Source organism: Pinus tabuliformis, chromosome 6 (assembly GCF_031772625.1).
Source record: "Pinus tabuliformis cultivar Carrire ecotype Pingquan chromosome 6, CPIR1, whole genome shotgun sequence".
NCBI classification, from domain to species: domain Eukaryota; kingdom Viridiplantae; phylum Streptophyta; class Pinopsida; order Pinales; family Pinaceae; genus Pinus; species Pinus tabuliformis.
In genome coordinates, this window is record NC_142292.1 from 1,414,804,686 (window position 1) to 1,414,832,520 (window position 27,835).

Consider the following 27,835-nt stretch of genomic DNA (forward strand, 5'->3'; position numbering starts at 1 on the left):
ACCCCTCTCAAATATAAAGATGGAAGTGTTGTTTCTCATAGCCTTCCACAACCTACAAGGGTTACACCACAACAATTGGAAGAAAAAAGAGAAAAAGGGCTTTGTTACAATTGTGATAGCAAATGCACTAAAGGTCATAAGTGTGCTGAGAAGAAATTGTTTTACATAGAATATGAAGAGGAGGAAGAAAAGGATCAAGAAACATCAAAAGAAGAAGATATACGCCAGGACCCCACCGTAGAGAAAGAAGAAATGAATTAGACCATATCTTGTAAAGCATTGGCAAGAATTACCACTCTTCAAACTCTCAAGATAGAAGGACATATCAAGAAGAAAAAGGTGCAAGAAGTGAAAGATCACATCAAGAAAGAAGAAATGAATCCAACCATATCTTGTAATTCATTGGTCGGAATTACCACTCCTCAAACTATCGAGATAGAAGGGCATATCAAGAAGAAAAATGTTCAAGAAGTGAAAGATCACATTGAGCATCAAGAAATGAATCCGACCATATCTTGTAAAGGATTGGAAGAAATTACCACTCCTCAAACTCTAGAGATAGATGGAAATATCAAGAAGAAAAAGGTTTAAGCAGTGAAAGATCACATCGAGCATCAACAACAATTTCTCCAACTTTTAAAGGATAAGGCCACTTTGGTGCAAAATCAAACTTAAAAAATGGTGACCTTACCGAATGGGAAGAATCTTCAAGGATAAGGATGTGGAAGCATTACTTTGTGCTATTTCTATTATCCAACTAGATTGGATAAACGAAGCAAGGGATGAATGGAAGAAGGACGAAGAAGTATGGCCACTGATTCAAAAGTTGCAAAAGATCCCAATTCAAACAATATTGCCAGAAATTGAAGAAGAAGGAAAATTCTTATTGGAACCTGGAGCAGTCACAGAAACAAGAACCCGACAGCTACGAAATCAATCAATTTCAGAGTATCTCAGCAAGTGGAAGAACTTACCCACTGAAGATTCTACATGTGAGGACAAGAATTTTATACAGAAGCATCAAGAACTACTCAAGCGTTGAGGACAACGCTTTTTGAAGGAGAGGGGCATGTTAGGCCCCTATACTACTAGTGTAACCCCTTATTGTTATTAGTACAACCCATTTATTATATTGATGTACCCATGTAGTGCCCATATTGTTACTATTGTGCCCCATAGAAGCCCACTATTGTTATTATTATGCCCTTATTTTATTATTGTTATGTCGGCTCTGATTACGTTATGACCCCTTAGACTCCTATATATAGAAAGGAGGTCTTTTCATTTGTATCATCAAATAATTGTTCATTTATGTAATGTAAAGGAGGTTGCCCCCTCGAAGAGGCTGAATTCTAAGGTGTTGATCTATCTTTTCTTGAGCTGGTATCATAACAAAACCCTTGTCATCGAAGTCCATTTGCTAGGCCACACACTGTTAGCATCAGAGTTGGTCACAAGAATTACAAGGTACCTCTATCCTCGGATATTCGTTTGTCATGGTTATGGGTCATCCACATATCCACACTTCATGGAAGTCCATTTTCTAGGCTGCACACTGTCAGTATCACAGTTGGTCACAAGAATTATAGGGCATCTCTATCCTCAGATCTTCGTTCATCATGGTTATGGGTCATCCACAAACCCACACTTCATCGAAGTCTATTTGCTAGGCCGCACATTGTCAATATCACAGTTAGTCACAAGAATTACAGGGTATCTCTATCCTCGGATCTTCGTTCATCATGGTTATGGGTTAACCACATAAAACCCTTCCCTTTAGTGGCTCTTCATATTCAACAAAGGCTTCACAGGAGGGAACTTCGCGCAATGGGGATCATTTCTTCTTAAGGAGGGAGGAATGATCCAAATAGAAAATGGCATCAACCCATGGTATTCATCCTGTTAGCGCTCGAATTTGCCTTAGGCTGAAGAAGGCGAAACTCAAGGTAACATCAAACCACTTAGCCTCGTAGCTAGCCCTACGAGGACAGGAGAGGGCTCTCTCCAGGTCTATCTCGGCAAAAGGTCTTCAAAGGGCTGAGATGACCAATAAAGAACACTGATTTTAGGCTAGTAAACTGATAGAAAAAGGGGTTTTAATGGATGATGGGGTTTTCTGGGCTGCATGGGGCAAAGAAATAGCTTGAACAGAGAAATATAATCAAAAACACAGATTATCTCCTGAGGCAAGGTAGGCAAGAAAGTTTAACATCAAATTGAGATTAAATGGAATGGCAAGATGTTGTGGGGAAAAGTATCCAACACGGAATGACCCTATCCCACTCTAAGGGTGATAGTTCCTTAGCAACAGCTGAAGCAAAGCTATCTAAAGTTACTTCTTTATGACATGCAAGAGATGAAAGGAAGAGATCCACTTACCGATGTCTTGCGCAAATGGTCGATCCAATCTCCTCTATTTGCCGCTCGCTCCCAGCTCCAAGTCTTCTCACAGGCCCAGCTACACGAGATCCTGCGAACAAGACAAGAAAAGGAAACTACAAGAAGCATGCATTCATAATTGATTCAAGGATTAGCATAAATCAAATACGCAAGTAAGACAATACACCATTGAAACACATGCGAATAGAAGAACCTCAAATGCTTTATTAATATAAGGAAGTAAGGTTCAGGCGGTGATACAACCATAAGAGGTCCAATCCAGCATCACCTTCCCGACGGAAAGAAATCTCCTCTTCACCTCCCTCAAGAAATCACCCAATATTCTCAACTGTAAACCAACAGCAATTCTTTGCACAAAATTCCGGCCTCCAGATCCCATGGGATGAGATCCTTATATAGAGTTTTGGAGTGAAGATAAGTCAGCTTGATGTGTGACTTGTTGTCCTCTTCAACTCCAGTTGTTCTTCAGTCCTTCAGTCCACTCGGAGTTTCTACCTTCCACTTGGAGTTTTAGAACCTCTTTACTCATCATTAGGCGAATCTTCTGATCCAAGTGTCATTTTGGAAGCTTCCTGGGCACTGGCACATTGAGAAAAGATTCCTCCACATGTCAAAGTACGCCCAGCGCAGGTAGCCTTTGTTGCACTTGCTATGCAGCGCAGGTACACCATAGAGCTTTTGACATTCAGCGCAGATGCTTAGTGGAGCAGCTTCTTTGATCCAAAATTGACCTGTTTTTGAGTGTTTTTCAGTGGAGAACTGATCTGTAGTGCTGTGGTTTGCTGACCTTGTTCCTCTAGGGGTAGGAACAACATGTTTAGGGACTTTGGATACCTCAGATTATTGACATTTCATGCTCTATGCTGTAAGGCACAAAAATGTCTATAACAGTTGCCCCCTAAAGTATGAGGTCGTTTATCGGGTGAAATGCTTTATTAGGAGGATCCGAAGTTCATTCAATCATCGGGAGATGACCTGTAACAAAATACAATACAATACATTATCTTTTCATACTTTCTTTTCATGATCTAGCTGATGCGGGCATTTCCCATGCTCAGCTTTATAAATACATTTGCTGTACATAAACAGACGATCGTCTGATAATAGACTGATAATTCTATGCTTTTAATTATCATCCTTTTAGTAGGATGATCATCTTCTGCACATGTCTATGTTTTTATCTCCTGAATATATATCGCAGCCCGGATGGATGAAACTAGATCCGGGGTCTTCAAACTTGTCCGATCTTCACTCTAGTACAAGTCGATCCATGTGAGAATTTCTTGAAGTCGAACATGGAAAGACATCGCTTGATTACCAGTCAATAATGTAAACTGTTAACAAGCGCGAGAGGAATCACCGATAATGATGATGACCCTCAAGGTACTGCAGCACAATTCACGTGGCGTGAATATAGGATCTGACGTCGAACACCACGCAAAGTCTCCCGGTCGAAGGTCATTAATGTATACCTATCGCCGGAAGTGAGAAACTTGCCATTGAGGCATGCAAGCTTCAAAGTACTGAGGGGGTGTTCCTAGATCAACTTCTTGGATAATGAGCTGATGTCGACAAGAAGTGATCCATCAAAGGAGGGCCTTAATGAATCCCACATCAGTGACACGAAACGGAGCTAGTGATGATGGTGGAAACGATCTGTGAAATACGATTCAGGGTGGTGGTCATGGAAGGATGAAAGATGATGTATGGTAGTGGATGGGACCCGGTTGACACTTTTTGAATGACATCTCTTGAACATATAACGACACTGATGTGATGGATCGGTAGCATTACCCCATGTATGGATGGTATGGCGAGACCATGGTGAAGGGACCGGTGAATGATAATAACCCAACCCGATACTTACAGAGGCAAAAGTGTCATGTTCAAGAGCGACTTGCTACCATTAAGCTTTGAGGTTCTTCCCAATTTTTCCCCAGTCATTTCTGACCAGTACCTCTTTATTTTTGTCAAGCTTGAGGAGGATAACATATGCTTGTTCTATAACCTGCCCTTCGGGCAAGCCCATCACTATGTTTTAACGAGCTTAACGATAGGGAAACTCGTTCTCGTCTAAAGACAAGTTTGTCGCTATCTAATATTTTTAACGAGCCCAGCGACAAAGACAACTCGGTCCTTTTCATCTTTAGAGAGTCTGAAAAGGGTACATAAAGTGGACTCCAGGGGTCCTTTTTCGTCATCTAATCCCTTAAGTCCGAAAAAGTATAAAACAATACAGAAGGGATGAATGTTCGATATCTTTATCGAGCCGAACTAGACAAGCGCTCGATCTTTTTGTGCAATAATCCCTCAGGTCCAAAAAGATTAAAATCTAGAGGAGGGATAGCTCTTCCGGTCCTTTTAACGAGCTGGAAGGCCAAAACTCGGCAAACTTTTCATATTTTACGAGTCAGTGAAAAGAGCTCAAAGAAGACTCGTATTTTGAGGAACGAGTGATAAACAGGGATAGCAGCAGATTCCAGGTACAGGTTGGAATTTTCCAATCACGGCAATGTTACAAGGATGGCTAGGTGGGATCACTCTTCGCAGTTGTTCCTCAAAATAGGTAAACAATCAAGTGGATGTGAATGATCGGCCAAATGAAAAGTGGAGGTGACGGTGCACAAACACGACCAAGGCTTTTATGGCTGATGAATTTACGGTCTCAAATGGTTATTTACCAGTTCATTTTTTCTGGATGAGCTTGAACTCTGGGGGAAGCTTGCTCACATGCTTATGTTTATTTTTTAACGAGCATGAATTCCGCGTTAAAACTGCTCGGATCTTGCGTTTATTTTTTAACGAGCATGAACTTTGCCAAAACTGCTCGTTTATTTTGCATGCCCCCAGCATCATAATAACGCATGTCAAAGGAGGGTGCCCCCCAAGCTTCATTGCATTCAACTTGGTGGTTGGAATGAAGGTTTACCTTTGAATTTTGAAAAGGGGGTTTGTTTCATTTTTTAATGAGGTTGACATAGTAAAAGAACCATCCTCAAGCCTCCTTGTTTCATTTTTTAACGAGGTTGACACGAGATAAGAACCGTCCTCGGGGCCCACTGTATTTACAGTATTTCCATTAGGGCGATGATCCATGCTGACAAAATATTTAGGAATCTTCCGAATCCGTTGGATATAGAAGATTCCATATTGTAGGTTTCCACTGTGGCTACTTCCGCCAGATTACCTGCCGGCGGTAGGGCAAAAGTACCCATTAAGGCAGGGTCTTTTAGGAGACCTACTCCAATATTTTGGAGCGATTGATTACTTTCATGGATCATTGTGCTGCTTCCCGTAACTTGAGAACTGTTGGGGAGGAATGTTTGTTGGTCGATGATTGTAATTTTTCCTTGAAAAGGAAATACAATCCTCCTGAAGTAGGTCGACACAACTGCAGCCATGGCATATATCCAAGGCCTTCCCAGTAGGATGTTGTAATCGAGGTTTCCGTCGATTACTTCCACATCAACTTCTACTGTTTTGCCCCCCAGTTCAACTTGCAAGTTACTTAAAATCCCGTATGGAGTGTATGATCGTCCATCAAATGCTTTTAATGTCGTTGACGATTTTGACAAGGGTGGTGAGCCTAAATTTTTCCAGCAACTCATCGACATAAGACATGTAGATGCACCCTCATCAATAATTGTTCGATGAACAGTTTTGTTGAGGGCTTTCACTTGAATAAGGAAAGCTAGTTGAGCTGGTAACTGAGGGTCATATCCTTTATGATCAAAGGCCACAAGATTGGAATCCATTGGGCCAATCCCACTTATCGTTGATAGTAAAGCTTGCTCTTGGGAGGGGAAATTTTGCGGTACCTCAAGTGTCGACATAGCGGACGGCGATTGGGCCAGGTCCTCTACTATATTATAATTCTGTGCTGTTTTTGCACGAGGATTAAATGTCGATTTGTGTACTACTCCCTTTGGCGACTTTATCATTGGTTTAGGAACGATGGGTGGCACAACTTTGGTCAAAGTTGTTGTTGAACTACTAGGTTGTTTATATGCCTTGTTGTTCAACTGCTTTGGATTCCTGTAATCTTTATTCTTTGTCAAAGCATTATTCTGTTGCTTTGAGGTGGACAACATAAGCACTTGGGATCGGGAAGCATTTTGATTAGCAACCAGATTTTGTCTTGGATTAGGAAACGGATCAGTCAATACTGCTGGGGTTTTTGAACTCTTGAAGAGTTTCTTAACTTCAGCTATATGTGGACAATCTTTCGTCCAATGATCCTCATCGCATATATGACACCCTGTCGGGGGTTTCCCTTTCCTTTTCTTTTTCTTCTTGCCCCCTGGTTGCTTCAGTTGTTTTCCCTTGTCGGTCGACATGGCATTTACTTCTGAGGCAAGAAGTTCCTCATTTGCATTTTGACTAGAAATTTTGCGTTTGCCAGTCACGCCATTACTGGCGTGAGAGTCAGTATTTGATTTAGGAGGGGGAGGAACTGAAAATTCAGGTCTAGGGGCATCAGGTATTTTGTCGTAGAGCGTGCCGGACTGAGTATATACTAAGTCTAAGTATTGAGCGCAAGCAATGACTTGCTCCTCTGTTACGACTCCTCCCTTGGCCACATCTTCCGTTATAGCCGGAAGTAACGACTTTATAAACCATTCAGCTAATAGCTGATCAGGAACGTATGTTTTCACCATCCTACGACGACGACGCCACTCATGTATATGATCGGATATGTGAGTAGCTGTCGTCTGTTTGAAGTTGGTCAATATTTCGGTTCCTATTTCATACCTGATTGGTAATTGAAAATGGGTTAAGAAAGTCGTGGCTAAGGAGCTGAAATTGTCGAAAGAGGATCTTGGCAATTCAATGTACCATTTAGCCGCTGGACCTGTCAATGTCCTCTGGAAGAGGCGAAGTCTTATTGAATCATCGTTTAGAGTGTTCGATGAACACCACAGATGAAAAGTCATGACGTGATTCGACGGGTCTTCACCCGGATTTCCATTGAATTTAGGAATGTCCGACGGAAGTTTATGCGGAATCGCTGGCCACCAAGGGGCATAAGCAATTGGATCATTCGTCAGCCGGTTTAGATCTGGTAATTCTAGAGTTGCTACAAAGGGCAACTGTTGGTTCAGGTTAGGCGAAGCATATCCAGGATAAGATGGTATCGCCTGAGCAATGGGTCTTTGCAGACCAGCATAATGCTAACAACTTTGACAAAGTTGATGGGCATAACCATTATAGCATGGTTGCCCATTACTTACAAAGACTTGTTGCTCAGGTCCTTGATATGATTGCTGGAATGGCGGTTGTTGAGATTGAACCAGCTCTGGTTGTTGGACCATTTGCTGTTGACCAATACTGGATGATTGACCAAGATGAGGAGTCACAGTACTTGTTTGAGCCTGAGTCGCTCCAGATAAGGAAGCACTACCTTGAGATTGTGATTGAGCCGCTGAGACAAGAGGTTGTTGTATTACAACAGGTAGCACTTGTACTTGCGACGCATTTGCCATAGCAGGTGTGGTGGGAATATTCGACACAGGGTGTACTGGTTGCATTGAATATGCAACTCCTGATCGTTGAGGCAGTATTGGTACCCAACCGCTGCATGTAATTCCAGTTTGACCTGATCCTTGTTGTAAACTCTCATATGTTTGTTCTCTAGGAGGGAACAATGAAAGAGCATACTGCCCTCCACATGGTGGAAATCCAGTACTTAAAGGGTAAATTGGCCTTTGAAGACACATTGGATCAATTTGTTGAGTTTCAACATAAGAAGTACCAGATGATAATCCGGATGAAGAAATAGGAACTAACCATATCGTCGTCCCTGATGGGACTCCGGCTTGTTGTTGACCATTTGCCGGGACATATGGTATACCAGCGAACATCGTTGGAGTAGCAGCAGGAGGCTCTGCTGCTGCGGTGTCAGACGACACAGTCCTAGATGTCGACGGTTGTTCAGACATATCTAGTCTATCCAAAAGATTTCTTAGTGATTCTACAAGAACTTACGATGCCAAAAGACTAACTTCAAAGATCAACGCAGGAATAGGGGGTGATTATGTTCCGTTTAAAATGAATTTTATATGACGACGCTTTAGACACAACTTGCTTTTTCACTTTTTAAGAGTCGAGAAAAAGCTAAAGATGACTCTAGTCTCCTTCGATGTATTAACGAGCCCGAAGTGACAAATGCTCGAATGGACTTTTTTAGTTATAGAGTTTGAAAAAGGTCAAAAGAAACTACTCTGGAGTTCTAGGCAGAGGGTGTGCCAAACCTTTCGCGAAACCACAGAATACGTTTTACGGTACGAGTGGTCGATCTTCGTGAATGCTGTGTTCACTGCATCGCGATCAGTAGGGCGGCCGACACGGCTTCCTATGGATAAAGGCTTTGTTCCTATAGGGGTCCCCCAATATACGCGACGGTACGCGGGGGCACAAGTCCGTATTAGTGCTATCGTCCCTCAGGAGGAATCACCCACCTTCGTAGAGATCGACAGTCACTATGTTTAACGACGCCGGTTCACGTCTCTACCTAGACCTCTACTGTGTTTCGTTATGTTTCAAAGCGTTGTTATGTAAATTCAGTTCGTTTTAGGTTGATCTTGCTTAGCAGTTTGCCTTTATGGATCACCACGTGATGTATGATACAACTCCTAAATGCAGTCTAAGAATGATAAGCAAGCTTTTTCAATTCTTTCAACTTATGAAAATCTTAACTACTGAAGGAAAAGAAAGACATCATCTTTTCAAACAGATCATAGAGCACACACTGATGCACTTTCCTAAATCGACATGCAAACTGTCAAAATGCACATGCACAATGCAAGTATTTCTTTTCTTCTTTCTTAATGTTGATGTATTATAAAAAGAAAGCTGTTGTATAATTTCGAATTCAATTTCAAGCGAAAGAAAACAAGTTTTTGTCCAATAATCAAAAGAACACCTTAAGATTCACTCGTTTCAACACAATAAATACTGAAATTCGAACCATATAACGAAAGCAAATGTTCAAGCAGCTATGAACAGCAATAAACTAGCTCTTAGAATCACAACGACACTTTCTTACAGGCCTAGATCCAAGAGGTCACAGCAAGACTAGTTCACTTTCGCTACGGGAAACTGTGAATGAAAGCAAGAAATACAATAAGAAAAATCACGGTTTCTTCATACAACTGAGGCGGAATGAAGGCAAAGAAAGGTAGTTTCAGCTAGGTATACAGGTTGACAACAGGCTGCAAAAACAATATTGAAAACTGGGCAACAGACAGTGGGGAACCCCAGTTGCACAAGGCAAAACTGGATCAGCGCAGGTACTGCACTGTCAATCTGACATGCAGCGTAGGTAGCCCCTTCGGGACCTGCGTTGCAGTGCAGGTAGCCCCTTCGGGACCTGCGTTGCAGCGCAGGTAGCCTTTGTGGCAGCTACACTGAAGAGACAACTCTCGTCTCTCTCAGATTCCGGGTCACAGTTTGCTCAAAAATCAATGGTTTTTGGCCAAATCAGAGGCTATCAGTCAAGTATACACTAGAGGATGATTGAGGAAGATGAACACTATCACAAAGAGCTAAAAAGAGTCCTTGTGGATCAGCTCTTCAAATCATAAACATGCCCAACACTGAGCTAGAGTAGCTGCCCTCTACTTTGCATTCGAAGGATTCGAATGCAATTCGATTCGGTACTCCCTTTGTTTAGGAAATGAATAGCAAGAAACACAAGCTACCAACAAGACACGATCCCCAGCGGAGTCGCCAGTCTGTTGTGGGGAAAAGTATCCAACACGGAATGACCCTATCCCACTCTAAGGGTGATAGTTCCTTAGCAACAGCTGAAGCAAAGCTATCTAAAGTTACTTCTTTATGACATGCAAGAGATGAAAGGAAGAGATCCACTTACCGATGTCTTGCGCAAATGGTTGATCCAATCTCCTCTATTTGCCGCTCGCTCCCAGCTCCAAGTCTTCTCACGGGCCCAGCTACACGAGATCCTGCGAACAAGACAAGAAAAGGAAACTACAAGAAGCATGCATTCATAATTGATTCAAGGATTAGCATAAATCAAATACGCAAGTAAGACAATACACCATTGAAACACATGCGAATAGAAGAACCTCAAATGCTTTATTAATATAAGGAAGTAAGGTTCAGGCGGTGATACAACCATAAGAGGTCCAATCCAGCATCACCTTCCCGACGGAAAGAAATCTCCTCTTCACCTCCCTCAAGCAATCACCCAATATTCTCAACTGTAAACCAACAACAATTCTTTGCACAAAATTCCGGCCTCCAGATCCCATGGGATGAGATCCTTATATAGAGTTTTGGAGTGAAGATAAGTCAGCTTGATGTGTGACTTGTTGTCTTCTTCAACTCTAGTTGTTCTTCAGTCCTTCAGTCCACTCGGAGTTTCTACCTTCCACTTGGAGTTTTAGAACCTCTTTACTCATCATTAGGTGAATCTTCTGATCCAAGTGTCATTTTGGAAGCTTCCTGGGCACTGGCACATTGAGAAAAGATTCCTCCACATGTCAAAGTACGCCCAGCGCAGGTAGCCTTTGTTGCACTTGCTATGCAGCGCAGGTACACCATAGAGCTTTTGACATTCAGTGCAGATGCTTAGTGGAGCAGCTGCTTTGATCCAAAATTGACCTGTTTTTGAGTGTTTTTCAGTGGAGAACTGATCTGTAGTGTTGTGGTTTGCTGACCTTGTTCCTCTAGGGGTAGGAACAACATGTTTAGGGACTTTGGATCCCTCAGATTATTGACATTTCATGCTCTATGCTGTAAGGCACAAAAATGTCTATAACACAAGACTGCTGAGGAGCTGACAAGGGCATAGAGGATGAATCCTTGTCAAACAGAAGAAAACATTAAATATGAACAAACTTAAAGGCAGAGCATATAAATTATGAATTCTACCTTAACACTTCATTTTTTCAATTGGAAACGATCATGAAATGAAATGAACACATAATAGGCTACATATGAAACAAAGAGGACAGAAATGTTAAATTTCATACCACAGGAATCTCAGGGGTCAGAGCTGCATTTTTTAATTAAAATCTCTGTCAAAATCTGTACAATGGAGGCTCTGTTTTTCTCCACCAGCTCTCAGAATTCTCTCCCTCTCTCTCTAACCAAATGAATTTTTAATACAATAAATAAATGCTGCTAAGGGAAAAACAAATCGATCCAACAACAAAGGTGTTGTTTCAACTGCAATTACAAAAATTAGAAAAGGGCGTTTCATCTATTCTAAACATAGAACAGCGTCCCTCTAAATCTTCTGATGATTGGCTAATTAAGAGGTAAAACTGGAGCGCAGATCCCGTTGGATCATTAACTGAAGCCCTTAATAGAAGATCGAATCCTATTTCTTCTGCTGTGATGGATATCTTAACGCCCAGGCGATAACAACAACACAACTCATTTTAATGGTTCTTGTACTTAACTAGTGACATGATAAATGTATGATTCGATGCTTCACGGACGGTTTTCTTGAAATGTAACTCCACAGCTTTGACGTGGCCATACCATTCTGTATTGCCCAGTTGCCAAATAAAGAGAAAGAAAATGGCAATCCTGCCACCCTATTATTGCTTAATTGTCCTGTTCTTACTGTTTACGATGGTGATTTGGCTTTTAAGTTTGGGGCCATCTGGTTATTCAAATGCCATTTAACTATATTGCTTCTGTAATTCGACACAACACTTTGTAGCTAAACCCCTGACAAGTTGCACTTCATAAAGAGCCTAGTCAAGCGGGCAGTATATCTGAGGAATCATTTTCCTCATATTGGGAATGCTCGACTCTATCTGATACTATTTGGACCTCTTTGTTCCAATTAGTGCGTGCTGTAAGAATACTTAGAGCCAACTTCTGGAGTGTCACTCCGATTATCATTCCCCACCATATTCCATCGACTCCCATGTTGACCTTAAACCATAAAACAATTCCAATAGGTAGGCCAATGACATAATATGTTGCCAAATTCACATACGCTACCACAGCTTTCCATCCGCATCCTATCGCCACCCCTGAGAGAATAGGTTGGGTGCCATTCAAGATTACAGATATTGCAAGGAGAGGGATCAATGCATAAACAACGCTCATAACCACAGTGCTGCTTGTGAATAACATAGCCAATTCCTTTTTCAGTAACATGACTGCTGCGGCAAGAATGAAACTTATGATGAAGCATGTGATCACCACAACTACAACTGAAAATTTGGCAATTTTCGGGCACCGGGCTCCTAGCTCATTACCAACTCTTATACTTGTAGCTATGCTGAGACCCAACATTACCATAAAGTCCCAGTTGTAATAATTCCTGCAAGCAGAATTTGAATCCAGAGCAACCTCTGAGTCTGGCAGCAAACCGGATATAGGCACCAGTCCTTGAGTGTGCCATATTTCCAAAGTTAGCATAAAAGCAGAAGCTACAGTTAGCTTGAAGTAGGACCAGAGTCCTGTAAAGGCCTTTGTGCTGAAGCCAGTCCATGTCTCCTTGCAAACCAGTCATATTTTCATACCAATAACTGATACTTTGAGGACCTTCGTGCACATTCAGTGCAGCTAAGTGTTCCATCAGATCCTGATGTGTATATATAATCATCCTTCACGGGATGAAATTTCATACAATTCAGAACGAAGGAATGTATTGTATCATGAACTGTCCTCTCTGTCACTTTCTCATAGTCCCAAATACCAATTCGACCTTTCTTATCTCCTGACATAATAATATTGTTCTTAGTAGGGTGCAATTCTAAGCAAGTCATCTGTCTACTGTGTAACTTAATGATAGCAGAGTCAACCTGGTTGGGAATAACATAAGTTGGCTTGATCATATTGATATGATTTCTGATTTGCCGTTCAAATACAAAGTCAAAGCCACTCTGGACATATTTGCGGGGGCCAGGGACAATCCCATATTTTGTCGCTATGTGATGTGGGCATGTCATGGTGGTGTGCCCAGGCTGTTTACATAAGAAACATGGCTTTTGAAGGCAATCAATATAGGTAGCTCCTTTGAAACCTGCCTCATGATCTTTCCGTTTACACACCTCTTGGGCCATATTCATGAGCCAACGCAGAGCATATACGCCCAATCGAGAGACTGCCCATCAAGACCATATGAATACCATAGTTGAGACTTTGAGCCAATATACTGTGGCTGTGATCATACCATTGAAATTCCAAGAGACAATGGAAAGCGAGAGCCATAGATGATGTTTCACTGAGCTAAATGCGAAGCACTGAGACCCATATATAATGATACCATTCAGGGTTGAACCATATGAATCATACAAGCCTCAAACCATATGAACTTCAAAACAAATCAAACCATTATAATCATAGATGCAAGCCACAGGTACAGAGATTATATACGATCCTTGGATGCCATAGAGTGCGATGATATGAACCTCAGAAAAGCCATATGCAAAATATAAAGGAGGAAACTGTAGAACTCCAAGAAAAGATAGAATTAAAAGTGAGGGTGACAATCCATGAACCAAACCAAGCTGTAAGAGACACCAGACTACCAGCAATACGCTTCATATTCAAAGGAAATATCTCAGACATTATGACCCATGGAATTCCACCCATGCCCATTGAAAATGTTGCAATATAACCCAAAAGACCAATTAATGATAATTTTCTTGCAAGTAGTAGAAGAGAAGACCCATCAAAATGTCCCTGTATGTAGAATGATCCAATAATGAAGCAGCTTATGCACATTCCTCCTGCAGCAATCATTAGAAGTGGGCGCCTTCCATATTTGTCCATAATCAATGATGAGTTCACTGCCACCATCTGATGAAATCCTCTTTGCAATATTCTTTGCCAATTATGCTCCAACACATTATTACAAACTCTGCTTTCTAATTCCCTTTTTAAATTTACTGAATGAGGGCTTTTTTCTTTGTCTGCTTGCAGGGATAGGAGCTGATGAAACTGCTGCCATTTGAAGAGCTGGAGAATTTGATACATATTCTAAAAAACACATTTAATGATTTCTTCTTCAAAACAGGGTTTTGAAGAAGAATCAATCTCACATTTGACTTGACAAGACAGAGTCTAACACATCCACCCATGTTATTCACCTACCCATGGAATTTACCCATGGTATTGTAAGTGACATCCACCCACGATATTCATTCACCCATGGTATTAGCCCATGGTATTGTGACATCCACCCATGGTATTCATTCACCCATAGAATTGACCCGTGGTATTGTGACATCCAGCCATGGTATTCCTTCACCCATGGAATTTACCCCTGGTATTGTAACTGAAAAATACTATAAGTAACAAGTCACATTTTGTAAAAGGAGAGAGGGTCCGCCACAATGTATCTCTTACAGTTATTCTCTGTTTTAATAAAAAAAATCTTTGTGGTTTTATTTACTGTGTGTTCTATCATTTTCTTTCTAGCATTGCAATTCTTTAGATCTTGGGGGCCTCCCCCAAGATCCGGATCATAAGAATGCGAAGTTTTTCTAGGAGAATTAGATATACATGCTCAATATATTAGTGAGTCATGGTAGAACTTTCAATTGGGTGGATATCTCGTCACTTGAGTTGTAGCTTTAGGTTGGGCAGGAAAAAGCATCTTTACGAGTGAACCAAGAACTAAAATTCTATATGTCTACATTTCTCTTAAATGGAATATAAGTGTAGTATGTGTTCCCGGGAGTGAACTAGAACTCGACCCCTGAGGAGAAGTTCTTAGTTTACTTCCACTGCAAAGTTTTATCAGAAATAAGCTTCAAAGTCGTATTTGAAAAATTGGCAGAACACTTCTTTGCAGTTATCTTTCACATGATCTTTGAGATCTATCCTCCTTGCATGACCAATCAAGTAAAGGAGTACTTTGAGATATTTCGGACTGGTCTATAGCTCCAGAGGGTACATACATTAGGTGCTTCAGTTGTTAGATATCCCCCCATCTTATGTCACGATATGTAACCAACAAGGTGGTCATGCAAGAAGTTGCAAATCAATTGGACAAGGGATTGTCAGGAATTCTTCACATGAGGAAGAAATCCCCTTGGCCTATCTTTCGATTGAGGATCGGATTGTTTGAGTTAAAGATCCATAAGATGACAATAATAGAGATACATGAGTTGCACCACCTACATTTAACTACTAAATATTTCCATGGATATGATCCCAAGAAAATTTGCAGGCAACATTGTCAAAGGATCAATCACAATACGGGGTAGTCATCGATGTCCACTGTAAAAGATGAGAAGATAAATAAATGGTACAATGCCCCCATGATAACACATCCAGTAATATTGGATGCCATTGCACCCTCTGATCTACCAGCTCAATATTTTCAATTTTAGAAGGAGGAGATAGCACCTCAAGCAAAGAAAGTAGCTCCTAAGAAAAGGATCAGGTATTCCTCAATAGGCAAGAGCAGAAAAAAATGGAAATCTAATCCTTTAAACTCATGAGACATTCAAGCAAAGTAGGGAGAAGCAGAAGAAGAAGAAGAGAGGAAGAGTCAACAAGATGGGTTGCTAGAGAAGCAACAAGCAGAAGAAGAAGAGAAGATAAGGATAGGAGAAGAGCATCAGAGGCAGCCCTAGGAGGAGGAAGTAGCACAAAGATTGGAGGAAGAATAGTTGACTGAAGAGCTGGAAGAGGAACAGTTCGAGGAAGAGGATACCATCCAACCAATGGAGGAATAAGCAGATACTCTAGGACAACATCCTCTCACAGATGGTCATCTTCCATTTAGAGACATAGGGATCACACATCCAAAAACCGACATAGTCATGGATGTATGCAGTATAACATTCGATCAGCTGAAGAAGAGGATTGTGTAACAAAGGCATAGATATTTTTCAAAGTATCCTCTATATCTAGCCTCAGTGTCTACAGATAAGGTGATAACTCCAAACACCAGAAGGAATATGAGGGAAGTCATGGTGGAAAATGTTGCATTGGCTATAGTGGCACAGGATAACTTCAAGTATTTATTGAATGAGAATTCTAGATTGAGAAGAGAACTTTCTAGAGTGAAGCAACAAGTAGTACATATTGGATCTTAAAATCAACAGTTGTCACCACATAACTTCAACACCATGGAATAGTAGTTAGTCGTGCAATAAGAGTTTGGGCCAATGGAGGACACCATGGTGCGACTATATGATGAGATGATACTTAAAAAACAGGTCATGGATCCTCTCATTTGAATTTAGAAGGACACACATGAAGTGATGAAACTTTTGAAGATAGCAAATAGAGCAGTTGATCAGATGCGGGAGTGGAATACTAAATATTCATATGCTCCACAACATTTAGAAAAAAAAATGACATGATTTCCATAGAAATAGATAGGGCTTAGTTGGGACTCCACTTATAGAACAACTCGCATATTGGAGCATAGCTGGTTAATACTATGGCTACTTATAACCGAATGCATAATGGGTTTGAGTCTCTAACACAAAAACATGGGATAACCACCTTTGGATCTTTTGGAGCAATCATAGGCAGAGAAGCCATCTTCCAGGGGATTAGAGAATATATTGAACAAATCAAGTAGGAAACAGAATGGGAAGGCTTGTAGGTAACCAAAGATAGTATTCTACAATACACCTTTGCACCAATAAAATCACACATGAATCTCGCAGGGCTATGTAATAATGTATAGTCAAGCTCCAAGAACATACTGACTGAGGCACTGGAGGTAAAAATGCGCTACAAAGGGGACTTGCCAGTTTAGGTCGAAGCCATCTTAAAGGAGTTCACAGGATGGCACACTTACATCACAAGTGAACTCCATGAGGAATCAAATGATTTATTCATTTGATGATTCTTTGTCCCATTGTCAATTTTGCCGTATTAGGCCACTGTCTCATTTGCAAATTATTTTATGTAATAAATGTTATGTAATGAAGTCCAAAGGACACACATGTAATGTGGAAAGCCACATATTGGAATGTCAAAGAGTCATGAGGAATCTCAAAGGTCATTATCAATTGTTATAAATACCTCCTCATAACTTAATACAAGGCCTTTTGGAAGGCTTTAGATTCTAGAGGTCTTGCCTTGGCTTATCTTGTAATACATAGGAGATAGAACATTCTTTGGAGAAGAAAGTTGTGGCTTCGTGTTCCACTATTAGATACAGTGTTTAATTCATGTAACATTGTACTTGGGATCTTACACTTTTAATTAGAAGCTCAATGAGACGACATTCCTTCATACATGTATGATAGTGTTGTAGTGGCTACAAACACCCTCCAAAATTTTTCCTTAACTTCGTTTTGGAGCCTCCCTACCAACCATCCTTAGAAGCATGTCTTGCACTATCAAGTACATAGGCTTCAACTGAGTTTCAGTGGCCTACCGGCTTGTGCATGTCATCTTGTTTCTCTCCCTCTCGCAGGCCGACATTCCGGCCTTAGACTATTTTCTGGCTAAGGCACTCCCCCAGAAAATTGCAATTCTGGAGGGGAACCAACCTTCCCTCCAAAAATTGCACAAATCTGTTGGGCAGCTTGCTAAGCTCCAAAATTGCACAGAACAATTAGATAGGCTTCCTTGGGAAAACTGCGTAATCTGACCCAGCACTGCAGCTCAACCCAGAAATTGCACAATTCTGGGAGAAACTCACCTGCTGACCCTAAAAATTGCACAATCCCTCTAGGATAGCCATCCCATCTCCTCCCAGAAACTACGCAAATTTTCATCCCAGGCTCACAGGCTGTTGCATGTGCCTTCAGGTTGACCAGTTCCCTCCGAGACCAAGCAAAACTGATTTTCATGTAGGGGGTTCTTTTCCCGAAATAGCAAAAGGCAACATGCAAAAGGCATCCCCATATTTTAGGGATCTATTTATAGCAGTTGGAGGTTACATGCAAAGATCATTTTAGAAACATCTCGCCAAATTTCACTTTTTCCTAGATTTGTGGCATGCACGCCATAACCTCAATCTTATCAAGACTTATGAACCAAATACTGCAGAGCTCATTCCTCACATTGATCTTGCGGCTATAATATCCCACATCACATCCAGGAGTCTTTGGCATTTTCAGCTTAACTGTTTCAGGGTAAGTCTACTTCTCATGTCTTGCGCTGCGTTTTTTTCACTTTTTGTGTTTCGCTTTGTGTATGTGTTGTCTGCTTGATTTTAATGAGCGTTTGCTATCATTTTGATGTATGTTAGCTTGTAGTAGCACAATTTTAGTTTTTGTTTGCATCTCACTGTTGTCGCATGCATGACATTGTTTTTGCACTAACGGTCGTCGTTGCGGCGACCCGCTTCACACACATGCATGCTTTCCTGTTTTCTGAATCATGCACTTACTGTTTGCATGCATGACCATTCACTCATACTTCTCATGTTTTCAGTCACCCTTCGGCGGGTCTAAGTTTCCCTAGCCTGGAGCTTGCCTTGCCCGGCTAGCATTGCACATTTCTGTAAGTGAAGGCTCTGCCTTCCGTCCAGAAATTGCACAAGTTTGGCCCAGCACTGACCTCCAAACTTGCATTGCGCAATTCTGGGAGGCAATGCTTTGCTGGCCCCATAAATTGTGCAATGCAGTTTACTGGTTTGCATGCCACTGCTAACTGAAATTGCACATTCCATAGTTTCAGTCCTCAGTAGGCCATGCTAGACTGTGAATTGCACAGTTCTAGCAGTTAGTCAGCCTCCCAACAGTGCGGATTGTGCCTTGTCCATTTTTGGCAGTCAATCTCCCAGCCTCCTGGTGAAAATTGCGCAATCTTCATAGACATTCACACAGGTATATTGCATGTCAATCCTCTAGTGTGTTTTTTTTTTAGACTGACAGATTGATTTCCATGAGTTTTTCTATGTCTCCATGTATCACAGGTGTTTTTCTCCCTCTTAGCAGCACATGTACAATGGCTTCCAAGAGAGGAGAGTCAAAGACACCATTGAGAGCACAATTGGGGATGCATTCAATCAAGTGTCTATGAACTTTGTTATTTATGAAGACATCAAGTTGTTCATAGAAAAGGATATCAAGATGAAATGGTAGCAACATCACAATGAGCAGCACCATTAGCAATAGCAGAAGGTATCACACCTGCGTGCAACAAATGCAAGAGGAAGATTGTTGACAGTACAAAGGCAGAGCAATGTTGTAAGTTCAACCAGATCCACTTGTGATGAAAGAAACTTTCAAGACTGAGGCTATGAGGTGACGAAACAAAAAGAGGATCGTGCGAAGGCAAAGAGAGAAATAGAGAAGGAGTTGCAGGTGCTGAAGCAGAAACTCAAGGAAGAACATGAGCTTCACAAACGAGAGATGGAGTTGCAGCAGGAACAGGTACAACAAGATGCACAACATACACAGATTGATGAAACTGCACCCATACAGGTTATAGACCCATGCCAGCAGTTGGCATGGAGAAGGCAGGGTGAGCAATGCCATCGATCGCATGCAAGGGTGCACAGGAGCATGGATGTCATTATGTGCACACATGCGATCCCACCCATTGGCACACTCACCAAGGCAAAGACAAGAAGCAATTCTGGCTAGAGCTGAACATGTATTTCGACAGTTGATGTGCATGGTGACTAGAACACACTCAGAGATTAGCACAGATACTATGCATTAGTATGTTTATGATCTAGCTTCACTTAAGACTATGATACACATGTTATTAGAAGAGTTGGACGGAGGAGCCATATCGGTGTACCCTGATGCAATGGAGGTAAGAGTTCACTTTCAGTAGGATGTCACCATTGAGCCCGTGGACACCATCACAGATGACCAAGCTTGGCATCGGTTTGCTAACATCGATCATCGCGAGGATGCCGAAGAGTTGGTCTTTCCACAATATCTGAGTCTTAGTGATGTATTGCATGGCTTGCTCAAGCCTATCTTGTCTCAAATAGGTACATGTTCAGATTGTAATGTAACATCTTATAAAAGTGAAAGACCAAGTGTCGATAGTTGAATGTAACAGTCATGTAGTAGGTGAAGAGTCATGAGGGTAGGTGAAGAGTCACAAAGGGGGAATGTGAAGGGTCACCCCACCTTTTGCTATTTATAGAACCTCATAACTCATTGTACAGGCTTTTGGGAAGCCAAGCTTCCGATAGGAGTATCTTAGAGAAATCTTGGAGATTATTGTAATGAGCCTTGAATTCTCCACAGTGCAGAGCTAGTATATCTCTTTGGAGGAGCAGGCGGTAGTGACAGTAGCGTTCTGTTATCGGGACTAGTTGTTGGTCATAGTTTTATTGTATGATTGAAACTTTCACTTCTTAATATAACAGAGCCAGCATGTTTCATGCATATGTTGTTATTATATTTCAATTAACTTGTTTACTCTAATGATATATGTATTTGTCTACTTACGCATGTATGTATATACTCTTTCTATATATGTATGTATGAATCTTACTGAGATGTGTTGTTGGTTTAGCGATCACCTTGGATTGTTGGTTCACCTTCCTTATAGCTTGTGATGTATATTTTCTCGTGGGTATCTTTGTTTACACAGGTTTCCAAGGGGCGCACTCATTCCGCCTTCCATGTGTTTGAACCATTCATGCACCTTCCTTGGTTTGCTGTGCATGTCACATCCTTTCTACCAAATGGTACATCTTACTTGTTTCTGCGCACAACCGCGGTCAAGGCGATACCATACAATCTACTGTTAGGACTCCTACATCAAACGGTCTAAGGTCTACTTGGGAATTCTTACCAGGGAGATCCCCTGACATGTTAGCGGGTCCAACACCATCAACAGATAGATGTAGTTGGACTATTCTGGTTATGTTTATGGTATATTAAGTTTTATTTACATACTAAGTTAATGAACTAATTTTTTGCTTAGCTATGGCTATTATTGAATAAATGTTGTTATGCTTTAACGATTGTTGGTTATTATGTGGACTAATCTGTAGGTACTCAATAAGTCTTTCTCTTTATCCCCAAGTCCCCCTTCAGGATAGTTCTATTACTTTTCTAACCGGTGGCTCGTTTCCCTCACCAACCATGGAAGTCTCTATCATATACCTTACATAGGATGTCACACATAGCTCACATTCTTGCTGCCCCAAAGTAGCATGTGTTCTCTTTTTTTGGCTGGTACCCAAAGAATATCTTTAAATCATTCCAATGATGGTCGAACCATATGACCGGATGGGACTCTTACACCAAATGGTGTGAGGTCTAGTTGGGACTTAACATTTTTGTCGCTAAAAGGAGGGATAGACAACAAGTTGAGTCTATGAAGTATGTTTGAATATCTTACCTCTAATGGCTTAATTCCATATCATAATCCAGAGTTGTTTTATCGAATCTTAAATATTTCAATCACCACATACTTTCTACATAACTTGTCACATCTTAAATTTGATGGAAAGGGTATGACAACCGCCTTTAATTACATGATTGGATTCGTTCAATTTTTTTTTCAAGTGCCGTTTATTCTGAAGAAATTCTTGCATTATTGTTTACCCTTACATTCGATGGTCGTGCGAATCAATGGTGCTACTCTCTACCCACTACTTCTATCACATATTTCAAGCATTTGGTTAATGAAATTCATCGTGTCTTTGATAAATATGAATATAAAAATGTTCTTAATGAAATTGATCAACTTATAATGGAACTAAATGAATCACTTGAACATTTCGATGATTGATTCCTTCATCTTTTCTATGATTTCCTAGACGAGGATGTGGACTGGAAATTCTTAGATGAGAAATTTTGTTTCTTAGTCTAGATGTAAAGGAAATATTTTGAATCTGGTTCCTCATATCCTCCTGATCCAAAATAATTTCAACATCTTGAGGAAGAACCAAACATGTATTTTGTCCCATGTCCTCCTCCTTTTGACATTTCATGTTTTGAACCTCAACTGATCATTAAAATAGAAGATCAATTCACTGACGAAGAACTGGTTTTTATTTCACATATTTTCCCCCGATGGTGATTCATCTGATCTTATCAATCAACCATCTCCCACTATAGATATTCTACCAGTTTATCTTCCATCCGTTAATAAAATTGAACCCTTGGATGATCATGACCCTAATCTTTTTCTTCTCTCTGAATTATACGGTGATGATTGTCAAGTAATATGGATGAATATTTGTTACATGGATATTTGTATTTCCAGCAATTTCAAATGGAGTTTGAGATGATTATCGACAACTTTCTTTCACACGATTTTATTGATTGGGCGGGAGCGGAGCAGGAAGAGCGAACGATCGGAGAACAGGGTCAAGGGTGTCCACGTGCGCCTTTTTCCATGGAAGGGGGTCGAGGAGGGAGCTCCCCTCCCTCCTTCAAAGAGGTGGTGGTTAACAAAGGCAAGACTCCCCCAGAAGCAGGCAGAGGCAGCAAGAAGGAAGGAGGAAAAAATAGGGAAGAGGATACAGAAGGTAGCAAGAAGAAGGAGAATGAAGGCACAAAAGACAAGGAGGAAAATGACAAAGAACAGGGAACAAAAGACAAAAAACAAAAGGGACCGTGCAAACCTAAAGCTAAAATCACTCCTAGAGTAATCTTAAATAATCCAGAGCTACAGGCCCACAGGGAGCACATGCAGACTTACGCTATCATTTGCAAGTTCATGGGACTATGTCCCACCGAAAAGGCTTTACAAACATGGATTAGATACCACTGGAAGCCTAAAGGAAGCATCGATCTTCATCTAGGATCCAAGGGTTTTTTTCACTGTGTTGTTTGCAAAAATTAAGGAAAAAGATAGAGTATTTGAATGTGGGCCCTATTTCTGTAGCAGTAGGGCTCTACATGCAGCCGTGGATGATGAACTTTGTGCCGGAGTGGGAAACCTTACCTCAGTCCCGGTTTGGGTAAGACTCTATTCACTTCCTCTGGATTACTGGCAAATAGAATCACTAACAACCATAGGTAATAAACTAGGGAGGTATATTAAAACTTCTGAAGCTACAAGAAGGGGTAAATACACCTCCTTTGCCAGGATATGTGTAGAGATGGACCTGTCTAGAGCACTTCCAGACGAGGTCATACTAGAGGTTCATGATGAGGAATGGACACAGATTGTCGACTACGAGCATATTCCATTTAGATGCTGAAAATTGTCATGAACACGGACACCTTCTTAGAGATTGCCCTCTCAGCAAGGTAGAGAACAAAAGCAAACCTAACACAATGAAAGAAACAGATGGATTTCACAAGGTAGCTCACAAAGGAAAAAATGGAAAAAAAGGGCCAAATCAACACCCAAGAGAGGACCAAAAAGGGAGGCCGAATCAGTTCCATGTTCTTGAAGAGGAGGAAGATACAGCAGGTGAAAATCAAGTAATGAAGGAGGGAAATGATAAGCAGGAAAAGGAAGAAGAACAGAATCAAGAACAGGTAAAGGAAAAACAGAAAGGGATAATGATGAGTGAATCAGAGATGGATATGGATCAGGATATGACTCAGAGCGAAATGGAACTGGAAGACAATGAGTTACAAGAGATTCTTGATAGAGAAAACCTAGATCTAGAAGGGTTCTTGAGTAAGGGAACAACGGGTGGGGTAGAATCTCTACCACAAGAAGAATGCAATCGAATAAAGCAGTTATTCTTATGGAAAACACAGGCAAAAATCTTGATAGAAAATAACAACGTTGAAAGACCAGGTAATCATGGAAGAAAAGCAGTAAAATCCACCCTAGAATTAGCTCCAAGAAACCCAGGGAAAAAAAGGGGCAGAAAAAAGCAGAATGAGCTTCTAATGGAATGTGGAAAGCTCATGATAGACTCAGGTAAGATGAAAGATCTAACCAGTTACTCCTTTACTAATCTGTAATTATGAAGTTTATAACTTGGAATGTAAGAGGTCTAGGAAGCAAAAGGAAACAGAGAATGTTGAATAATAGGATGAAACAGGTAACTTCGGATATAATTTTTGGCCAAGAAACAAAATGCTTTGTGCAAAAGTTAAGACAAATCCACAGTAGGTGGCTCAGCAGATATGAGTTTATAGAAGTCAAAGCAGAAAATATAGCAGGGGGTATCCTCATCCTCTGGAACCCCTACAAAATACGTATTATTGATGCGGAGGCATCAAGAAATTATTTATCAGTTGTTATACAGCCTGTAGGAGACAGGGTCACATATTTAGTAACGAATGTTTATGGCCCTCAAAGGTTAGATGACAAAATCAAGTTTATTTATTCCTTAGTGGACCTTCGGAGCAGATTTGTAGGGATACCGTGGGTTATAGAAGGAGATTTCAACATGATCAGATCTCTCTCGGAGAAAAAAGGAGGGAGAAGAGCACTATACAAAGATTCCTCAGCTTTCCATTGTTTTTCTGAAAACATGAAGCTAGTGAACATTGAGACAAAGAATGGTCTTTGCACATGGAAGAACAAAAGAGGAGGGGATTCCCAGGTAGCTTCCAACCTAGACAGATTCATGATCTCTGAAGAGCTCCTGCCTCTAGACAAGGAAATAATAGCGGATATTCTTCCTTTTGGAGGCTCAGATCATTGGACTATTCAAATGGAGATCAAGGACATTGGCATCCCAAGAAACAAACCATTCAGGTTTGAAAATATGCGGCTTTCATACCCGGATTTCATTAGCAACATTGGAAAATGGTGGGTTGAAGACCTGCAGATTCAGGGATCATCTATGTTCCTGCTACATAAAAGATTAAAACACATCAAGCAGAAGCTAAAGGAATGGAACCATAAGGAATTTGGCAATATTTTTACAAGTAAAAAAATTGTGGAAACCAAAATCCTAGAGCTCAATCAAAATTTGATTAAGAATGGCTTTGACAAAGACAAAAATAACCAAGCGGAGAAATACCACCAAGAATGGGAAAGGCTGTGCAAACAAGAAGAATTTTTTTGGAAACAAAAATCTAGAGTTCTATGGCTAAAAGAGGGAGAACACAATACTAAATTTTTCCACAGATCTACCATTGCGAACAGAACTCACAATAGAATCTCTTTGATCAAGGACAAGAATGGCTAAATTCATCAAGCCCATGAGGAGATAGAAGCAATCTTAGTAAAGCATTTTCGGGACATTGCCAGGGAAAACTTTTCAAGAAGAGAACCTTTCATTAAGAATTTAATTAAACACATACCTAAATTGGTTTCCAGAGAGGACAATGGTAACCTCAACAGACCTATAACTGAAAAGGAGATTAGTGAGGTCCTCAAGGAAATGCAAAATGGCAAGGCACCAGGCCCGGATGGATTTAATGTGGACTTCTTCAAAGCCTGCTGGAATATTGTTAAAAGGGATATTGTAGAGATAGTAGAAGACTCCAGGCGAAACAAAACCATCTTGAAAGCTCTCAATACTTCCTTTATTGCCCTTATTCCAAAACAGGATAATGCTCAAACACTAGAGAAATTTAGGCCCATCACCTTATGCAATGTTGTCTACAAAATAATCTCCAAGGTGGTGGCCAATAGACTCGAACCCCTGCTGCCCACGCTTATCTCCGGGGAACAAACAAGGTATGTTGAAGGAAGACAAATTTTGGACAACATAATACAAGCTCACGAGGTCGTCCACTCATTAACTGGAAACAAGAGAGCGGGAATGATCATGTAACTGGATATAGCCAAAGCTTATGACAAAGTGAATTGGCTATACATCAAAAAAGTGCTCACAACATTTGGTTTTGATCATAATTGGGTTAGATGGGTCATGGCCCTTGTAACTTCATCCAGCTTTTCAATTTTAGTGAATGGCTCTCCTTCTGAGCTTTTTCTCCCATCCAGGGGTCTAAGACAGGGAGATATGCTCTCTCCCTTTCTTTTCATCCTCATGATGGAAGGGCTGGGGTGGTCCATCAAGCATGCAAGAGTTACGGGAAAAATTCGAGGTCTCCAACTTACGGAGAATGGCCAAGTTCTAACTCATCAACAGTTTGTAGATGATACCATGTTACAGGGAATTCCCATAGTCAAAGAAGCACTTGCTTACAAATAGATTTTGGATGACTTTGCGAAAGCCTCGGGTATGGATGTTAACCTTACCAAATCTAAAGTCTTTTTCTTTAACACTCATATTGCCATCCAGAGAAATGTCTCCAGAATTTTAGGCTTTCAAAGAGAATCTCTTCCCTCCAAGTATTTGGGAGCTCCACTTATAGTTAAACCCCGACATAAGAGTATATGGGATCGTTTAATAACTAAAATGCAAGACAAGGTCAGGAAATGGACAAACAAATCTTTAAAATTAGCTGGTAGACTGGTTCTTACTAAAGCAGTGCTCCAGGCCATCCCAATCTTCATGCTATCAGCCCTCCTAGCTCCATTAGGAGTTTTGCAGCAATTTCAAAATATTCAACAAGACTTTCTGTGGGGCAAAGAGGATACTAGGAAAAAATGGGCTTTAGTCTCTTGGGAAAAGGTCTGCAAACCCAAGAACCAAGGAGGCCTGGGTTTATACAACCCAGAGATTCTCAACATGGCTCTAGGAGCCAAGCTTTGGTGGAGGTGGGTTAAGGATCCTAAAGCTCAATGGGCAAGCATTTGGAAGGAAAAATATGCCAAGGACTGGCCAGATTCAGATATCATACGTATGACAGGGACAGTGAAAGGATCCCCCATATGGAACAAGGTTTGGGAGAACAGAGAAGTGGTGCAAAAAAATAATTTCTGGGAAATCAGAGAGGGAGACCAGGCACTTTTTTGGGAAGACAAATGGAAACAGGAACCAAATCTTCTAAAGGAAGAATTTTTAGGCCTCAAGCAAGAGACTGACAATCAAGGATTAGTAAAGGTGAAAGACTTTTGGGAGAACCCACATAATGCGGGAAAGTGGAGAATCTGGAAAAAAATTGAGGGCAGAGAGGACAAAACCCTCAATAGTAAAGCAGAATCCCTCAAGAGACTACTGGAGCGGAGAATAATTTTAGTAATGGAAGGGCAGGACCAACTGAGATGGGGTAACAACAAAGAGGGAAACTTTAACATCAAGGAAGCTAAAGGTTTTCTCCTCGACACAAAACCCCAAGCTCCTGATAAAACTTGGCAGAAGCTTTGGAAGCACAAGGGCTGGATGAAAATCAAACTTTTCATGTGGTTAGTTCTCCACAGAAAAATTTTAACCTGGGACAACCTTAAAAAAGGGGCATGTTGGGACCCTCCAGATGTCAACTCTGTGAGATCCAGGAGGAGACTATAGAGCATCTTCTCAACAGCTGCATTTTCACTGACAGGATATGGGAATTCTTTACCAACATCTTCAAACAGTCTGATAGAGACAAAGAAAGTATTGCCAACACTCTAAACAACTGGAGGAATAATTTTTTAGATAATGAAATTCTCAACTGTGCTTGGAATCTTCTGCCTAGTTTCATCATTTGGAATGTGTGGAAGGAAAGGAACAAAAGAATATTCAAAGAGGAAAAGTCTGCCTATCTTAGCCTGGTGGAACTGATCGTAAAACAACTAAAGGAGGCAGTGGGCACCACGATTAGAAATCTCCCCAAAACTCCTCCCTCAATTG

The 27,835-nt window shown here is 40.9% G+C and overlaps 1 pseudogene; it reads right to left on the minus strand.

The window, feature by feature from the left end:
* Positions 1–12,132: 12,132 nt before the first annotated feature.
* Positions 12,133–12,678, minus strand: LOC149263947 (protein DETOXIFICATION 41 pseudogene; annotated as a pseudogene).
* Positions 12,679–27,835: the final 15,157 nt, after the last annotated feature.